The sequence below is a fragment of the Rhincodon typus genome, chromosome 22 (assembly GCF_021869965.1).
Source record: "Rhincodon typus isolate 14 chromosome 22, sRhiTyp1.1, whole genome shotgun sequence".
Taxonomy (NCBI): domain Eukaryota; kingdom Metazoa; phylum Chordata; class Chondrichthyes; order Orectolobiformes; family Rhincodontidae; genus Rhincodon; species Rhincodon typus.
The window spans coordinates 49,395,759-49,412,286 of NC_063353.1; positions in this window are offsets into that span (position 1 = coordinate 49,395,759).

Sequence of the window (16,528 nt, forward strand, 5' to 3'; positions counted from 1 at the left end):
CAATGGATGGCATCGAGAATGAGCCTCCGGGGTTGAGTAAAATGAATTTGTATTAGCTGCACTGCTCTCATGGGTCATCAACATCCACACCTGCGATTATAGTGACCACAAGAAATTGCGTGAAAACATTAACACAGTCATTACCACAGGATGATTTGAAAGCACCAGGCTTTAACCTATTGCAGGGAGCAAGCAAACTGCTCATGATACACTTTGATCAAGCCGAGCTATTCACCTCTTTCAAAAAAAATATCCATTACAGTTTTGCCACTGACTGCAGCTCTGAAATTGTCAGCAAAATTGAAGAACAAATAAAAAAGCCTTCACTCACTGAGGGTATGTTGCTCAGAGAGACAGTTATAGACCTTTCTATGAATAGACATATAAATACAAAGTCATTTGGAGGTTTAGACCAACATCTGGTTTGATCAGTCATTGCAGTCCAGGTAGATTTGCTGCTTCTGTGATTTCAAACCTGTGGATTCTGACCACCATGAAATCTGGGAGTCTGGTGTGTGGGGACGTTGGGTCTGTGGAGGAGTTGGGTGTGTGGAGATCAGGTGTGTGTGGGGGAGTTGGGTGTCTGAACTACAGTCTGAGGCTAAATAAAAACCGAAAGAACTGCGGATACTGTGAATCAGGAACAAAAATAGAAATTGCTGGAAAAGCTCAGCAGGTCTGGCAGCATCTGTGAAGGAAAAATCAGAGTTAACGTTTTGGGTCCAGTTACCCTTCCTCAGAACTGGGACGATGTGATAAAAAGGCCTGGTGTGTGGGGTAAGGGGTTAGGACATGGGAGAGCTTAGGCCCTAAAATTATTGAACTTGATATTGAGTCTGGAGGGCTGCAGGGACCCCAAGTGGAAAATTAGGTGTTGTTCTTTCAGCTTGCACTAAGCTTCAATGGAACTCTGCAGCAAGCCTGAGACCGAGATGTTGGCCAGGGAACAGGGTGGTGGGATAAAGTGGCAGGCAACAGGTAGCTTGGGGTCTTTTTTGTAAGCAGAACATAGATGTTCTGCGAAGCAGTCATCCTGTCTACGCTTCGTTTCCCCAATGTAGAGGAGACCACATTGTGAGCAGCAAATCCAGTAGACTAGATTGTGGGAAGTGCTGGTGAAGTATTGCTTCACCTGGAAGATATGTTTGGGCCCTTGGATACTGGGGAGGAAGGAGGTAAATGGGCAGGCGTTGCACCTTCGCCGGTTACAGGGGAAAGTGCCGTTGGGCTGTGGGAGGTGTTGGGGGTGAAGGAAGTGTGGACCAGGGTGTCCCGGAGGGAACGGTCCCTGCGGAAGGCGGACAAGGGAAGGGAGGGAAATATGTGTCTGGTGGTGGCATCATGCTGGAGGTGGTGGAAATGGTGTCTGATGATCTTCTGGATGTGGATTCTGGTGGGATGGTATGTAAGGACAAGAACCCTATCCATGTTGTAGGAGCGAAGAGACGGTCTGAGGGTGGAAGTGTGGGAGATGGGCTGGACCCAGTTAAGGCCCCTGTCGACAACGGAGCTGGGGAATCCTTGGTTGAGGAAGAAGTTGGACATTTCAGAGGGTCCCTTGGCCTCATTGGAACATATGCGATGGGGACATAGGAACTGGGAGAATGGGATGGAATCTTTACTGGAAGAAGGGTGCGAGGATGTATAGTCTAGGTAGCTGTGGGAGTCAGTGGGTTTGTAGTGGATATTTAGTGGCCAGTCTATCCCCAGAAATGGAAGCAGAAATGTTGAGGAAGGGAAGGGAGGAGTCAGAGATAGACCAGGTGAAAGTGAGGGCAGAGTGGAAATTGGAGGCGAAATTGATGAAGTTTTCCAATTCTCGACGAGAGAGGGAAGCAGCACCAATGATATCATCGATGTATCGGAGAAAGACTTGTGGGTGGGGGCCAGAATAGGACTGGAACAAGGAAAGTTCCACATACTCCTCAAAAAGACAGCTGTTACTGGTACCCTTGGTACCCATGGCCAACCCTCTGATCTGAAGAAAATGAGAGAAGTTAATAGAGAAGTTGTTGAGGATGAGGATGAGCTCAGCCAAGCGGAGGAGGGTGGTGGTGGATGGGGATGGTTCAGGCCTTTGCTCCAGGAAGAAGCAGAGAGCCCTAAGACCATCCTAGTTGGGGGATAGAGTGTAAAAGAATGGCACATCCATGGTAAAGAGGGGGCGGCTGGAGATTGTAAAGTGGAAATTCTGAAAAGGACTATGTGATAACAACGTTTGGTGTGTGGGGTATGGGGCATAGGCCATGGGAGAGTTCAGGCCCTAAAATTATTGAACTCGATATTGAGTCCGGAGGGCTGCAGGGTCCGCAAGCAGAAAATGAAGTGTTGTTCTTCCAACTTGCGCCTGTTCCAAGGAAGGGTCGTCAGACCTGAAACGTTAACTCTGATTTTTCTTCACAGATGCTGCCAGACCTGCTAAACTTTTCCAGCAACTTCTGCTTTTGTTCCTACACTCAGAGTGGGGGCAGTCTCATTGAGTAAAGCAGCCTTTTTTTTCTCTGAAGAAGGGTCTAGGCCCGAAGCATCAGCCTTCCTGCTCCTCTGATGCTGCTTGGCCTGCTGTGTTCATCAGCTCTACACCTCGTTATCTCAGAGTCTGCTTCATTTCTGTTACTACCCTATCTCCGAGTGACTGCTGGAGTGACTCCCGCAGGAGTTCAATTAAACTCTTTATTTTACATTTAAATGTACAAGAGTACTGATTCTTATAGAGATCTTCCATTCCTCTTTTCTGAGTTTCAATAACAATTGACTGTCAATGTCAGAGTCATTTCCTCATTATTAACAAATTCACTTCCATTACATTTCAACATCTTTCTGAATTAATTCAGCAATTGGAGAATGTTGTGACTCTGGTAATGAACTGACGTTTGTGAATTTCAAGCATGTTTAGTTTTAGTCAAGTATGAATAATCCTAATACAGAGCTGCTTTAAGTAATGATTTGGCAAGATCAGTGCAATGTTATTCTACTTGAGGCCAAAACGCTCGGGTATTGTTCAACTTTACTTTAATTAAAACTTGATACTGTGTCAAACACAAGTGTTGAATTTCTGATGAAATAAACGGCTTTCTGTTTCTTGAACAAAAACAGAAGTTGCTGGAAAAGCTCAGCAGGTCTGGCAGCATCTGTGAAGAAAAATCAGAGTTAATGTTTCGGGTCCGGCGACCCTTCCTCAGAACTGCTTCTTGTATTTAAAGTGAGGTTTGCGAACTGCACTGGTTTCTGTTTCTCACACTGAATAACATATATTTACTGCTGTTAGCAGCTGTAACAGGGATATTGGTTCAGTTTATGGTCACATTGCAACGGAGAGCTGAAGATGATTGACGTAGAACCAGAACATGATGTAGTTTTGGAGGCCTTGGAGTCATAGTGGTCTACAGCTCAGGAAAAAGCTCATTGAGCCTGCACTAGTCAAAAACAACCACTCGCTATTCTAAACCCATATTCAGGCCTTGGCCCATAACTTTGTATGCCTTAGCATTGTTAGTTCACATCTAAATTCTACTTAAATGTTGAGGTTTTCTGCCTCAAACACCTTTTATAGGCAGTAAGTTTCAGATTGCCACCACCCTCTGTGCCATCCCTCCTAAAACCCTTGCCCCTTATCTTCAATTTATGGCCCTGGTCACTGATCCCTCCATCAATGGGGAAAAGTTTATTTCTGTCTACCCAATCTATACCCCTTATAATTTTATACATCTCAGTTGTGTCCCCTCTCCATCTCCTTTGTTCTAAGGAAAACAACAACAGTTTGCCCAATATCTCTTCAAAACTGAAATTCTCCATCCCAGGCAACATCCAGGTAAATCTTCTCTGCACCCTCACCAGTGCTATCACATCCCTCCTAGAACGTAGCTTCCAGAACTGTACACATGCTCTAGCTGTGGCCTAACCAATGCTTTATACAGTTTTGGCATCACCTCCTGGCTCTTTAAATTCTATACCTTAATTAATAAAAGCAAGTATCCAGTATGCCTCCTTAATCACTTTACACACCTGCTTTTATACCTTAAGGGACTGCTGGACATTCACACCAAGATTTCTTTGATCCTGGCTGCTTCCCAGGATCCTACTGCAGGACTGAAGAGAGAGGAGTACCCTCTCTAATGGATAGTGCATAACTCTTAAAGAGAGTGGACAAAGGTAGTGACAAGACAGAAGTATATCCACCTGACCCCTGAAGCAGGGGTAAGGGAGAAACTTGCTGATATTGTAAAGGTTATAATAGGGAGTCTGCTTCTATTTTGTCACATTCTCAATAATGAGCGCACAGGGACTCTCAGCACAAACAATGCTGATTGTCAACACTCAAAGCCATCAGCACCAGTGATGTCTATCACAATATTCTTGGAGTTACTGTGAAAAGATTCCCTCTGTTCTTAGTATCACTAAGTGTCATACAGCATTGAAACAGGCCATTCGACCCAAATCTACACCAACCAACAAACTCCAAACTACACTAATCCCATATACTTGCCCTTTATTTTTTTCTTCCTTTATTCATTCATGGGATGAGAGTATCGCTGACCAAACAGCATTTATTGCCCATCCCTAATTACCCAGTTTAGAGTAAACCACATTGTTGTGGGTCTAGAGTGACGTGTAGGTCATACCAGGTAAGGATGGCAGTTTCCTTCCCTAAAGAGCATTAACCAGATGGGTTTATCTGACAATCAACAATGGTTTATGGCCATCATTAGATTCTTAATTCCAGATATTTTATTGAATTCAAATTCCACTATCTGTCGTGATAAGATTTGAAACTGAGTCCCTAGAACATTAGAGATAGTAGGAACTGCAGATGCTGGAGAATCTGTTATCCCTAGAACATTACCTGGGTCTCTGGATTAACAGTCCAGCGATAATACCACTAAGCCATTGCCTCAACATGCCCGTGGTCCACAGCCCACTATACCCATTTGATATTTTAAGTGCTCATCCAATGCTTCTTAAATGTTGAGAGTGTAACTGCTGCCACCACCTTCTCAGGCAACACATTCCATGTTTTTAGCACCCTCTGAGTGAGTGTGTTTTTCTCAGACCTCCTCTGAACCAGTTGCCCCTCACTTTAAACTTACACCGTCTGTGTTTAATCACATCAGCCATAGGGAAGAGATTCTTTTGATCTTTTCCGCCTCCCTGTCATAATCTTGTATCACTCAATCAGATGTCCCCTCAACCTCCTCTGCTCCAAAGTAGACAAATCCAGTCTAGTTGGTCTCTCCTCATAACTGAGACTTTTAAGTCCAGACAACATCCTGGTGAATCTCCTCTGCACCCTCTCCTGTGCAATCACGTCCTTCTGATTAGATGAAAAATCACCTTATTGTGGTGACCAGAACTGCACACAATATTCCATCTATGAACTAACCAATGTTTTATAAAGTTGCCACAAGACTCCCTTGCCCCTATATTCTATGCCCCTGATAATGAAGACAAACATCCTATATGCCTTCCTCACCACCCTGTCTGTGCTGACACCTTCAAGGATCTACAGACTCATACCGCAAGGTTTCTTTGTTCCTCTGTGGTCCCGAGGGAACTACCATTCATTGTGTATATCCTTCCCTTGTTAGACCTCCTAAAAATCCATCATCTCACACTTATCAAGATTAAATTCCATCTGCCATTGCTCTGCCCAATTTACCAGCTGATAAATATCAAACTGTAGCTTAAGACCATTTTCCTCCGTATCAATAACACCTATTTTCATGTAATCTGCAAACTTAGTAATTATAACTTTTGCATTCACATCCAACTCATTAAAATACATAATAAACAACAAGGGTCCTAGCACTGATCTCTGTGGTACATCACTGATCATAGACTTCCAATTACAAAAACAGTCCTCCACCATTACACTTTGCCTCCTATTTCCAGGCCAATTTTGGTTCGTTTGCTAAACTGCCTTGAATCCCACATGATTTTACCTTCTGTACTAGTCTTCTATGTGGAACCTTGTCAAAGGCCTCACTGAAGTCGAGGTAAACCACACCAACCACACTATCTTCATCAACATATTTGGTCATCTTTTCAAAAACTCAACTAAATTAGATGGGATCTTCCCAATAAATCCATACTGTCCATCCCTGCCTTCCCAAATATTGATTAATCTTGACCTTAAATTTTTCCAATAATTTCTCTACCTCTGATGTCAACCTAACTGGTCTGTAATTACCTGGTCTATCCCTCCTACACTTCTTGAACAAAGGAACTGCATTAGCTATCCTCCAGTCATCTGATACTTCACCTATGGCCAAGCAATATTAATTATCTCGACCAGGGCCATATCAATCTTCACCCTTGCCTCCTGGACAAATTGGAATCAGGTTGACCTTGTTGTCTATAATGTCCTTGATTAGGGTTGTTAACTTGGGCCAATTGGGAAGCCCAGGGTGACCAATATAAACAGGTGATTTAGAATTCCCTCAGTTGAGGGGAGTGACTCTGAGCTGGCTGGCTACAGTCAATGTAACTGTTCACAAGTAAATAAAGGGTGACTTGGTAACAGGATACCAGCCTGTGTGGTTATTTCACCTCCTGTAGCAGCCTGGGATAGATCTCATCAGGCCATGGGGGATTTGTGCACCTTTATGCCTGTTAAAACATCTAATATCTCCAAATACCTCCACCTTGTTAATCTTAATGTGTTCTAGAACCTCACCATCCCAACTAAAATCCCCAATATCTTTCTTCTCTATGAATGCAGATAAGAAGCATACATTTCAGACCTCACCCACATCCATTGGCTCCACACACAGATTGTTCCTTTGGCCTCTAATGGCCACTCTTTACCTGGTAATTATCTTACTCCTAATATACTTATAAAATGCCTTGGGGTTTTCCTTAATCCTGTCTGCTAAAGATATTTTATAGCCCCTCTTTACCCTCCTAATTTCTTTCTTAAGCAACACCCTATACTCCATACTTGTGAAGGGTCTCCTGTGTTTTTAACACCTGTGTCTGACTTATGCTTCCTTTTTATTAATTTATCAGACTTTTGATATCCCTTGACATCGAGGGACCCCTAAACTTACTGCTCTTGAAGTTAAGAGGAACACACTTCTGAGGCATATTGTTATAAATCATACACGCACATTTAAAATGATTGAGTTCTTCTGTGCTTATTGTTTGCAAAGAATATTGTCATAGGGTGGTGAGTGCCTGGAACACATTGCCAGTAGAGGTGGGCATGATAGCATCATTTAAGATGTATCTAGACAGATACATGAATGGGCAGGGAGCAGAGGGATACAGATCCTTGGAAAATAGGTGACAGGTTTAGATAGAGGATCTGGATTGGCGCAGGCTTGGAGGGCTGAAGGGCCTGTTCCTGTGCTGTAATTTTCTTTGTTCTTTGTTCTTTGTACTTGGATTCCGTCTATTGTTTTGTAAAGTGGGGAAGGAGTCTGTCTTGTGGTAATGAACCTGAGCCTAATGCTCTGGCGAATAGGTTCAGATCCCACTGTAGCAGATGGTGAAAGTTAAATTGAATAAAATCTGGAATTTTTAAAATAAGGAACAGTTTAATTGTGAATACAGTCTATTTTCATAGGTATCAGGCTAATCTCCTTTGGGAAAAGAAATCTGCCATTCTTACCTGGACTGGCCTAAATATGACCCCAGACCCACAATGTGGTTGACTCTTAACTGCTCTTTCGCAATTAGAGATGAGCAATACATGCTGACCTAGCCTGAGACATAACCAAACTAAAAAAATGTCTACATTTATTCATTTCTCCCCCGCCTTCTCAACAACCTGGTGCTAATCCCAAAGGGTTTAAAAACTGAGTGTGATATTAGTAATGATGTGTAAATGGATAATGCATTCATCTAAAATTCCTCCATCTGCTATTTTAACAAAGGCACTCATCCATTAATATTCCTTTGTGTGCTGTTCAGAAACCTATCTATAAAGATTAGGTTTATGTATCATAAAGGAGATGCCCTATTGTCTATAGATGGCCTAGCAGAATTATTTTATTTCAAAGTGACTAACATGTTTGTTAAAATGACAAACAGGTGAATTTCATTTGAATGTGCTATCATGTTACTACGATGACTCAATATGCTTTTAATCTGTAAGCATTTAATTCATTGCTAGTGACCTGAGATTGCCTGTTATTTGGTGACGTGTTAATCTGTCACAGTGTACTTATCACCAACTATTAACAGATTAAATATGATGTAATCCTGTAAATCGTATTAAAGCTATAAGCAAATATCTTCATGTTGAATGTTCATGTGCTTTGTTTGTCATTGTTTGATGTAAAAAGGTTATGAAGTGTGGACAAGATTCGGTGAAGTAATTAGTCGCACAACGCTGCTCAGCAAATTTATTCTCCATTAACTTTTGTTCATCAAAAATATATTGTTCCAATATTTTGTTTTGTCATAGAAAATTTTAAGTGGTATCTTATTATTAATGCAGTAGTTCAATTATTTTTACTACAAAATGTTGTGTTTGCAGTTACGTAGGTAACAATTGTGCTTAAGGTCCAGTTTATAGCTAATAGTTGATTTGGTAATATCATCTTGATTTCTCAATGACATTTGTACTGTCTCATGAATATTGAGTTGGATTGCATTAAAAGCAGAATAAAAACATGCCATCATGTCACAGTCAGAACTCACTAAAGCCAGTTGTCATAATGACAATAAATGTTACAGCCTGTGACTGGTCAACACTGAAGGCCAGGAGACAACCATCTGGCCAATTTCAGAAAATGCTGGCATTTTCTGGCAAATGAGCCTCTGATGGAGGGGACTAAGACACTTAAAGAGTGAAAGGTCAACAAAAGATGAATACAATAATTGTCAATTTGTCAATGGGTTTCAAAACCTGGAAAAAATTACAAGCTTAAACCTCCAAAATTTTAGTACCTACCTTAAACACAGAGGTATGGAGGACAGTTAGTGGAGATCCAAGGATAGCTAATTGATGTTGAGAACGTTATCATCTATGAGGATTGACAGGATAAAAGCCACATTGGATGTGATTTCAGCCAGAAAGATGATTTTACATGAAGGGTTAGGAAATGTCACATCAATGCAGCAAAAGGTGCTCTTTTGAAGTTTGCATCAACAGAGGTGTGGTATTGCTTTACACATGTGCCAAGTGTTAAATTGTACACGAATAGTGTCTCATTCATTGTTACTTTCAACCCCAGCTGTCAGAATCTTACATCTTTTAAAACCAATCAGTTGCAGCTCAGTACACACAACTGTTAAACTGAAAATTGGAAACAGAATTCTCATGTCCTTCCAGCTTGTATTCATCATTCTGAAGCTGTTTCATCAATTTTGCAATTACATGAGATATATTGAGATAAATGAGGTTTCTACAAGTTAAATCCTAGCATTGTGCACAATACTTGGCACTCATTCAGATTTCACTTCAGAGCATGGATGATTCACAGGAGCCTCCAAACGTTCTGATGCCGGAATGAGATTTCTGAAGTTTAATTACTTGGAAAACCAGATGACAAGCAGACCATCACTTGATCCATCACTTTATTAACATTTCTGCTTGATCTCAAAACTGTAAATTGAAGTCTGATGAATGAAAACACCCCCAGTAATAGACACTATGGATGACCAAGTTTGTTCAAACAGCATTGGGAATGTCAAGTTTAATGCAACTATGTTAAATTTGTGCTGAAAATTGGCTCAGAACAGTGGAAAATTAAGGCATTATGGTTTGTTTGAAAGTCCATCATTATAATTGTGCTTTGTTTTTCATTATGAAGTTCAACTGAACACAATCACAGGAATGGTTTCCCTTATTAGGCAATATCCTAGCCTGTGGCAAATGATGTTTTGCTGAACCTTGTCTATGGAAAGAAACATTTTGTTGATCAGTGTGTGAAAAAGCTGTGCATCATGCCCATCTTATGAAATAAACAGAAACTAATGAATCCAGTATCTTGCATGTTTGCTCCTCCTACCACCGAAGCACAGCAGAACAGTATGTACCATTGGCAAAACATACTACAACAGCTCACCAAGGCTTCTTTGATGGCACCTTTTTAAACCAATGGCTTCTACCATCTAGAAGGAAGACAGCAGCGGATATATAGGAACAACATCCCATCTAATTTACTCACCATCCTAACTTGAAGATACTTCTAAAGTTAGCCATTGTAATGTAAAATAATGTGCCACTTAATTAGCACACAGCAAGCTCCTATATGGGCTCCTTGACAACCATCTGAAACAGTTGATGGAACATCTCATTCAAAGTTGGCACCTCCAGAAATGAGAAACTGCTTCACTAGAGCTGGACCACATGTTTGTTCTCAAACCCTGAAGTGAAACTTGAGCTCTCGACTTCTGACAGCTGAGCATGATACCAACTGAGCCATGGCTGGAACATGCAGGTCAAATCAGGTACTAGAGGAAATACCAGGGCAAGGAAAGAGAGTTTTCTTTTAGAGTAAGATAAAAGTGTCAGACAGTGGGGGAAAATGAAATGCTTACATTTAAATTTCAGGATTTATAAAATCTCGAAGAAGAATTCAATACCTTAAGAAATGAGACTCTACAGCTTAAATTGTTTATTTCCTAGGACAGACAGGTTAATCGGCATGATCCTTTTTAAAAGGATACTTACGCTGTTTTAATGGGATAATTAATATGTAATCAAGTGAATTTTTAAACTAACAGGGAAGGTGAGAATGAGAGATCGTTTCTCCGAAGCAAACGACAGAACTGCATAAATAGACCAATATGTTACAGAGATTTACAACTCACAGTATATCTCTCATTTCCACAGATATAACAATCGCAGTTGTGTTCTTTTATCCAACAATATCTACTGCAATTTTCCTTCAAATACTCTGAATTCTAGATCTTGAAACTCAATCAATCCATGAAAAAAAACAATAGAATGACTACAGCTTGTTATACAAAGGGAAAAAATATATAATTTGGTTCACTACAGAATGTAGTAAGGCTCAGTGAACAATGAAGGGTCTTAATTTTGTTCACTTTCTTCATCTTTAATATCTTATCTGCATAGTTCCACTGAAAATCACATCCAATTTTATTGCTAACTCCAATGTTTGAATATATTAAATTAAAAACTTGCAGAAAGCAACCATTTTTCATCATCTTAATTAATACTAAATTGTACACACTAACCTCTAAGTTCCCCTCCAAGCCACACACCATCCTGACTTGGAACAATATCACCATTCTATCACTGGTGCTGTCTCTAAATCCTGGAACTCCCTCACTTACAGAGTGAAGGGTAACCCAAGGACTGTGGCAGTGCAAGAAGCTGTTACAGTGCCATCTACTCAAAAGCAAGGCTAGCAATAAATGGTGGCATTAGCAGTGACACCCATGTCCCAAGGTTTAATTAAAAATAGACTGTACTCATGGTACTATGCCAGACCTGAGAAATATTTGAGAGTTATATCCTGTTGTTTCATTATATCATTCCATGGTGATGCTCCCACAATCGATTGTAATTACATTGAGCAGTTTGCTGCATTTGGGTGATTAATAGAAGGTATAATTCACTTTCTGTGTCAATGGGAAGTTTTGTCAGATTCATATTAATGCAACATCTCAGGAGTGTGAGCCCTGGCTACATTAAAACAAGTGGTTGGACATCACTTGAGGCAGTAGTTGATGGAAACAAATTTTAAAAGCGATAAATGTTTAACCAGGAGACACAGCAGTTCAGCAAACAGAGGGGTGAGAGGGGAATGGGACTTGGTGCAAGTTAGGACATGGGCAGCAGAGCTTTGGATGATGTATTGGAACTGCAGGTTGTGCTGGGAGCAATATTAGTACAGTCCATTGTGAAACTTTAACAAGAATCTTGATGATCCACTCAATCTCCTATGAATTCTATAAGTCCATTCTTCGTGATATTTTCAATGTCACTGAGCTATCATAATATTCCATGTAGTCACTCAAATCAATGCCATTGTACTTTTCTGACCTGGATACAGCATGATATGCTGTCAGTATTTAACTTAGAAGGTCAAGATCCAAGTTAGTAATCTGCATGAAGCCCAATTGGTCGCCTGTTTCTGCTGCATTGTCAGCTATTTACTGTCTTGTCTTGATTATGTTTCTTTAAATTGTCTTCCAGAATGTTTGACCACATGATAGTTCAGCACAAATGGAAATTGGTATTGTTTTCTGACCAAACTTTAGATTACATATCTCAATGGTGCCACAATCAGATTTAATTAAACAATTTTAAAGGTCAATAATGAGGGAAAACTGCATATTTAATCTCTGGTTTTGGAAGACATTGAGAAAATGTTCTTCGATATTGTTTAAAGACTGCATTAAATCACTGACTCCCAGCTTTTGGTTGACTTACAGCAGTAGAGCCAGGAATATGTTTGGTATAATATGTCTTGTCCTCTGTCACTTTTGTCTGGCCTGAACTCCCATTGAACATTCTGTGTACACTTTACCATTACATGTCATGCTCAGAGCAAATGGTTTTTATTGGTACAAATTTCTACTTATAAAACCATCAACAGTTGGACTTGAAGCCAAGATATATAGTGACTCTTGGCAGAGGCACAGGCAGACTATATTTTTACAGTGAAATCTCACAATATATGACACCACCTCTTTTCCCCTCAACTCAGTCGACTAAACTCTTAGCAGCAGAGAATTATATGGGTGTACTTAACATTTGTTGCACCAATAAGATGGCTGAATCCTAAATTAATTGCAGCAGAACCCAAGTATTTTGAGTAAATGTTCCCACAACTGGCACCGTATGAATTTCCAGGAATGGTGTAACCATTTTTGGCGTTGGGAGGGAGGTGTGCGGTGTGCGTGTTAAATTGATAAAAATGAAAAACTCAACCCCAACATGCTGTGACTGGTATGGAGTGACAGCCAGTATTTCAATGAGTTCAGTGACTCCTCATCCCAGAATTTGTCAACACGTTGGATTTAAAACCTCTACTGCTGACTTTCCATGGCTCAGGGACCAAGACATGTCAATGCTTTTCCAGTACTGTTTGTGGGTCAAGACGAACAGGAGGAAATCCTCCCAGCACCCTCCCCCAAAGCTAACCCACTGGAATTTGCCAGCCCACACGCCGCCAACTTCCCCATTATCGTTTTTTCCCTCATCTGTTTTCAATTTCACCCCTGTGAGGCTTTCGCTTTTTCTCTCTCTGCTGATCCTGGATGATCACATATACATGACTCCAGGCCCACAGCAAGTGATCGGACACAACTTGAGTCCACAGCGATGCAACTCTGAACTGCCCTCTGGAGAATTAGGGATGAGCAATAAATGCAGATTAGCCAGCGGGACCCCCAAACTATGAATGACATTCTTACCACAAGGTAGACATCTTAAGCTTCACTTCCTCTTCCCATAAAACTGCTGTTTTGTACACTCAAGCCACTCTTAATGATAAAGGTCAACCATCCAAGAATCTTTCAATTTGCATTTCACATCCTCTAAACTGCCTTTCAGTGCTCTGTATAAATGAACAACCATTATTTTACCAGCTTTTCGCCAGTCAGGAAATATTTGAGTTTGTTGTTTTCAGAATTAAAATGAATGACTTTACACTTGCGAACAATAAACATGTCTCTTCTTAACTTGTAAATCATTTCTACACAGTTTATCGTATCTGCTAATTTAATGTGTCCTTTCATATGATGTTGGCAGAACAAGCATTTGGTGTCCATCCCTAAATGCCACTGAACTTAATGGCTTGTGTTGTCATTTCAGAGGGCAGCTGAGAGTCAACTACGTTGCTGTGGGCCTGGAGTCACATGTACACCAAGACTATCGGAGATAGCAAGAACTGCCGATGCTGAAGTCAGAGGCCACACAGTGTGAAGCTGGAGGAACACAACAGGCCAGGCAGCATCAGGAGTAGGAAAGTCAACGTTTCAGGGTCCCAACCTGAAACATTGACTTTCCTGCTCCTCTGTTGCTGCCTGACTTGTTGTCTACACCCAGACCATGTTAGGATGGCAGATTTCCTTCCCTAAAGGACATTAATGAACCAGATGGGTTTTTAATAACAGTTGATGCTAATTTCAGGGTATGGTTACGGAGAGTAGCTTTATGCCCTACATTTTATTAATTGAATTTAAATTCTACCACCTGGTGGTGGAAGCAGATACACTTGCAGTGTTTGAGGCATCTTGATAGCTATGAATAGGCAAGGAACCGAGGGATACAGATCACATAGAGGCAAAAGGTTTTTGGTTTAGAAAGGTGTCGTGTATTGGCACAGTCTTGGTGGGCCGAAGGGCCTGTTCCTATGCTGCACTGTTCTTTGTTCCCAACAGTATTTCCACAAACCTGCACTCCTGGTGATACACATCAAATCTAAGCATGACTCTCAGTCAGACAAGTTATTTCTCCAAGCCTTTTCATTCCTCATGATTTGGTCAAATACAAGTGCAATTGGAAACTAATGCCTGAAGGTTGTGAAAAATAGAGGATCTTCAGCTGAGTCAGTGGGCCTCTGATTTCAGAAAAGCTGCTGTTGAACCCAGCACCACCAGTGAGTAGGGTCTGGTTGTACTTTACACATCCACAGTTTAAGGACACAACTGAGTTTGGACCTTTGCAGCTGCCTTTAGTCTGATTGGGAGAGGCAGTGGCATTATGGTAATGTCTGGGTGAGTAATCCAGAACCCCAGGCTTACGTTCTGGGGAAATGAGCACGAATTCCATCAAGGCAAATTTCAGTTTTATAAAAAACTAGCTTAAAGTGATTGTTATAAAAAACTCATCTGGTTCACTTTAGGGATAAGAAGAATCTGCTGTCCTTATCTGGTCTGACCTTCATGTGACTTCAGAGCCACAGCAATATGTTTGCCTCTCAGCAATTAAGAATGGGCAATGAATGCTGACCTAGTTAGTGTTGCCCACTCTTTTCAAGAATTTTTAAAAAATCCAACTCCCATTGGTAGGATGCCCAGTGACATTATTTGTGATCTTTAATAAAGCTGGCATATTTTGGAGGAGACGTGTACCTTTTGGATAGGTTCTGGGAAACCTTTAGAAGACATAAGGTGCTCTTTAGGAGAGATCAAGTATCCTTCTGGCTAAAAAAAAATTACACATGAATATGCATATAAATGCATAAGGCTATTGGAAATTAGGTAATCTGGGATTTATGCTGCATGACTGATTTCACAACCTATCATTATCACAGCGTGATGTCAGTCAGGTCACAGTTTGATGGACATCTCCAAGTAAACACTTTGAAGTGGGACGATAATTACAAATACTTATTTTTGCATGTAGTTAATGGAATGTAACCGTGGTAAATGCTTTTGATGTGACAGTGTGCTTTTATCTATGAGTGTAAAGGTTTTTAAATGTTATTACATGGAATAAAATGCTTTGGAAAGTGGGGTTTATGTTTCTGGCTTGTAGCTTCATCAGAACACAATGCATAACTCCTCTAAGGAGGGTTTCTGCCCAAAAGATTAAGCTTTTTTCTGCAAAATCCTGATTGCCCTGCTGCACTTATCCAGAACCTGCTGGTTTTGTTTTCAAGATTTAATCTCTCACTCTTTTCTTATTGGTTCCTTTATTCCCAATAAAGTTCCTTATAATCTTCAATATTGGAATTATTTGAACAACTTCTTTTATTTTCACAATAAAGTTCATACACTCAAGTAGTGACAAACAACCTGCATCTGGTATAACAGGAGAAGCATTTGCAGATTTGAACCAGAATTAGCATTTATACCTGATAACTGCTGTTTCCAACTGATGGAACAGAAAGCTGCATTCGTATTTGCGGTGGGGGGCTTTCTGCCTCCTGGCTGCCACAATAATGTTCAAGTTGATCATTTTTGGGAGACAAAGCCAGGTAAACAACATTATTCCAGAGAAATAGCCAGGTTTAAAGTGAGGAAACAATAATTAGGAAAATGAAGAACAAAAATGGAATTTGCTGGAAAAGCTCATTATCATAGTATAATGTAGGGTATGCAGGGTAGTTTGATCTTAGTAGGATAATAGGTCAGCACAACATCGTGGGTTGAAGGGTCTGTACTGTGCTGTACTGTTCTATCTTCTGTGTTTTAGGTCTGGCAGCATCTGTGAAGAAAAAATTCAGAGTTAACGTTTCAGGTCGGGTGACCCTTCCTCAGAACAGTTCTATTAAACAGGCTATTTGACCCTTAAGACTACTCTGATATGCAATGAAAATCATGGTTGATCTGATGGTCCTCAATTCCACATTCCTAGTTTTCCCCATAACTCTTGATTCCTTTACTAATTAAAAATCAGTCTGTTTCAGCCTAGGATATACTTAACAACCCAGTCTTGGCAGCCCTCCACTGTAAAGAAGACTGCACAGCTTCATTCATTTTGAACTTGAAAACTATTAACAGAAATTTGTTTTGTCATTCTTGGGACTTGTGAAATATATTGCCATGAAATATAATGGTCATTAAATACCTTACCTAACAAGTAAATAATGTCCTGATTCAATTATACGTGAAACAAATACAGAAATTTCTGGAGAAACCCAGCAGTTCTGACAGA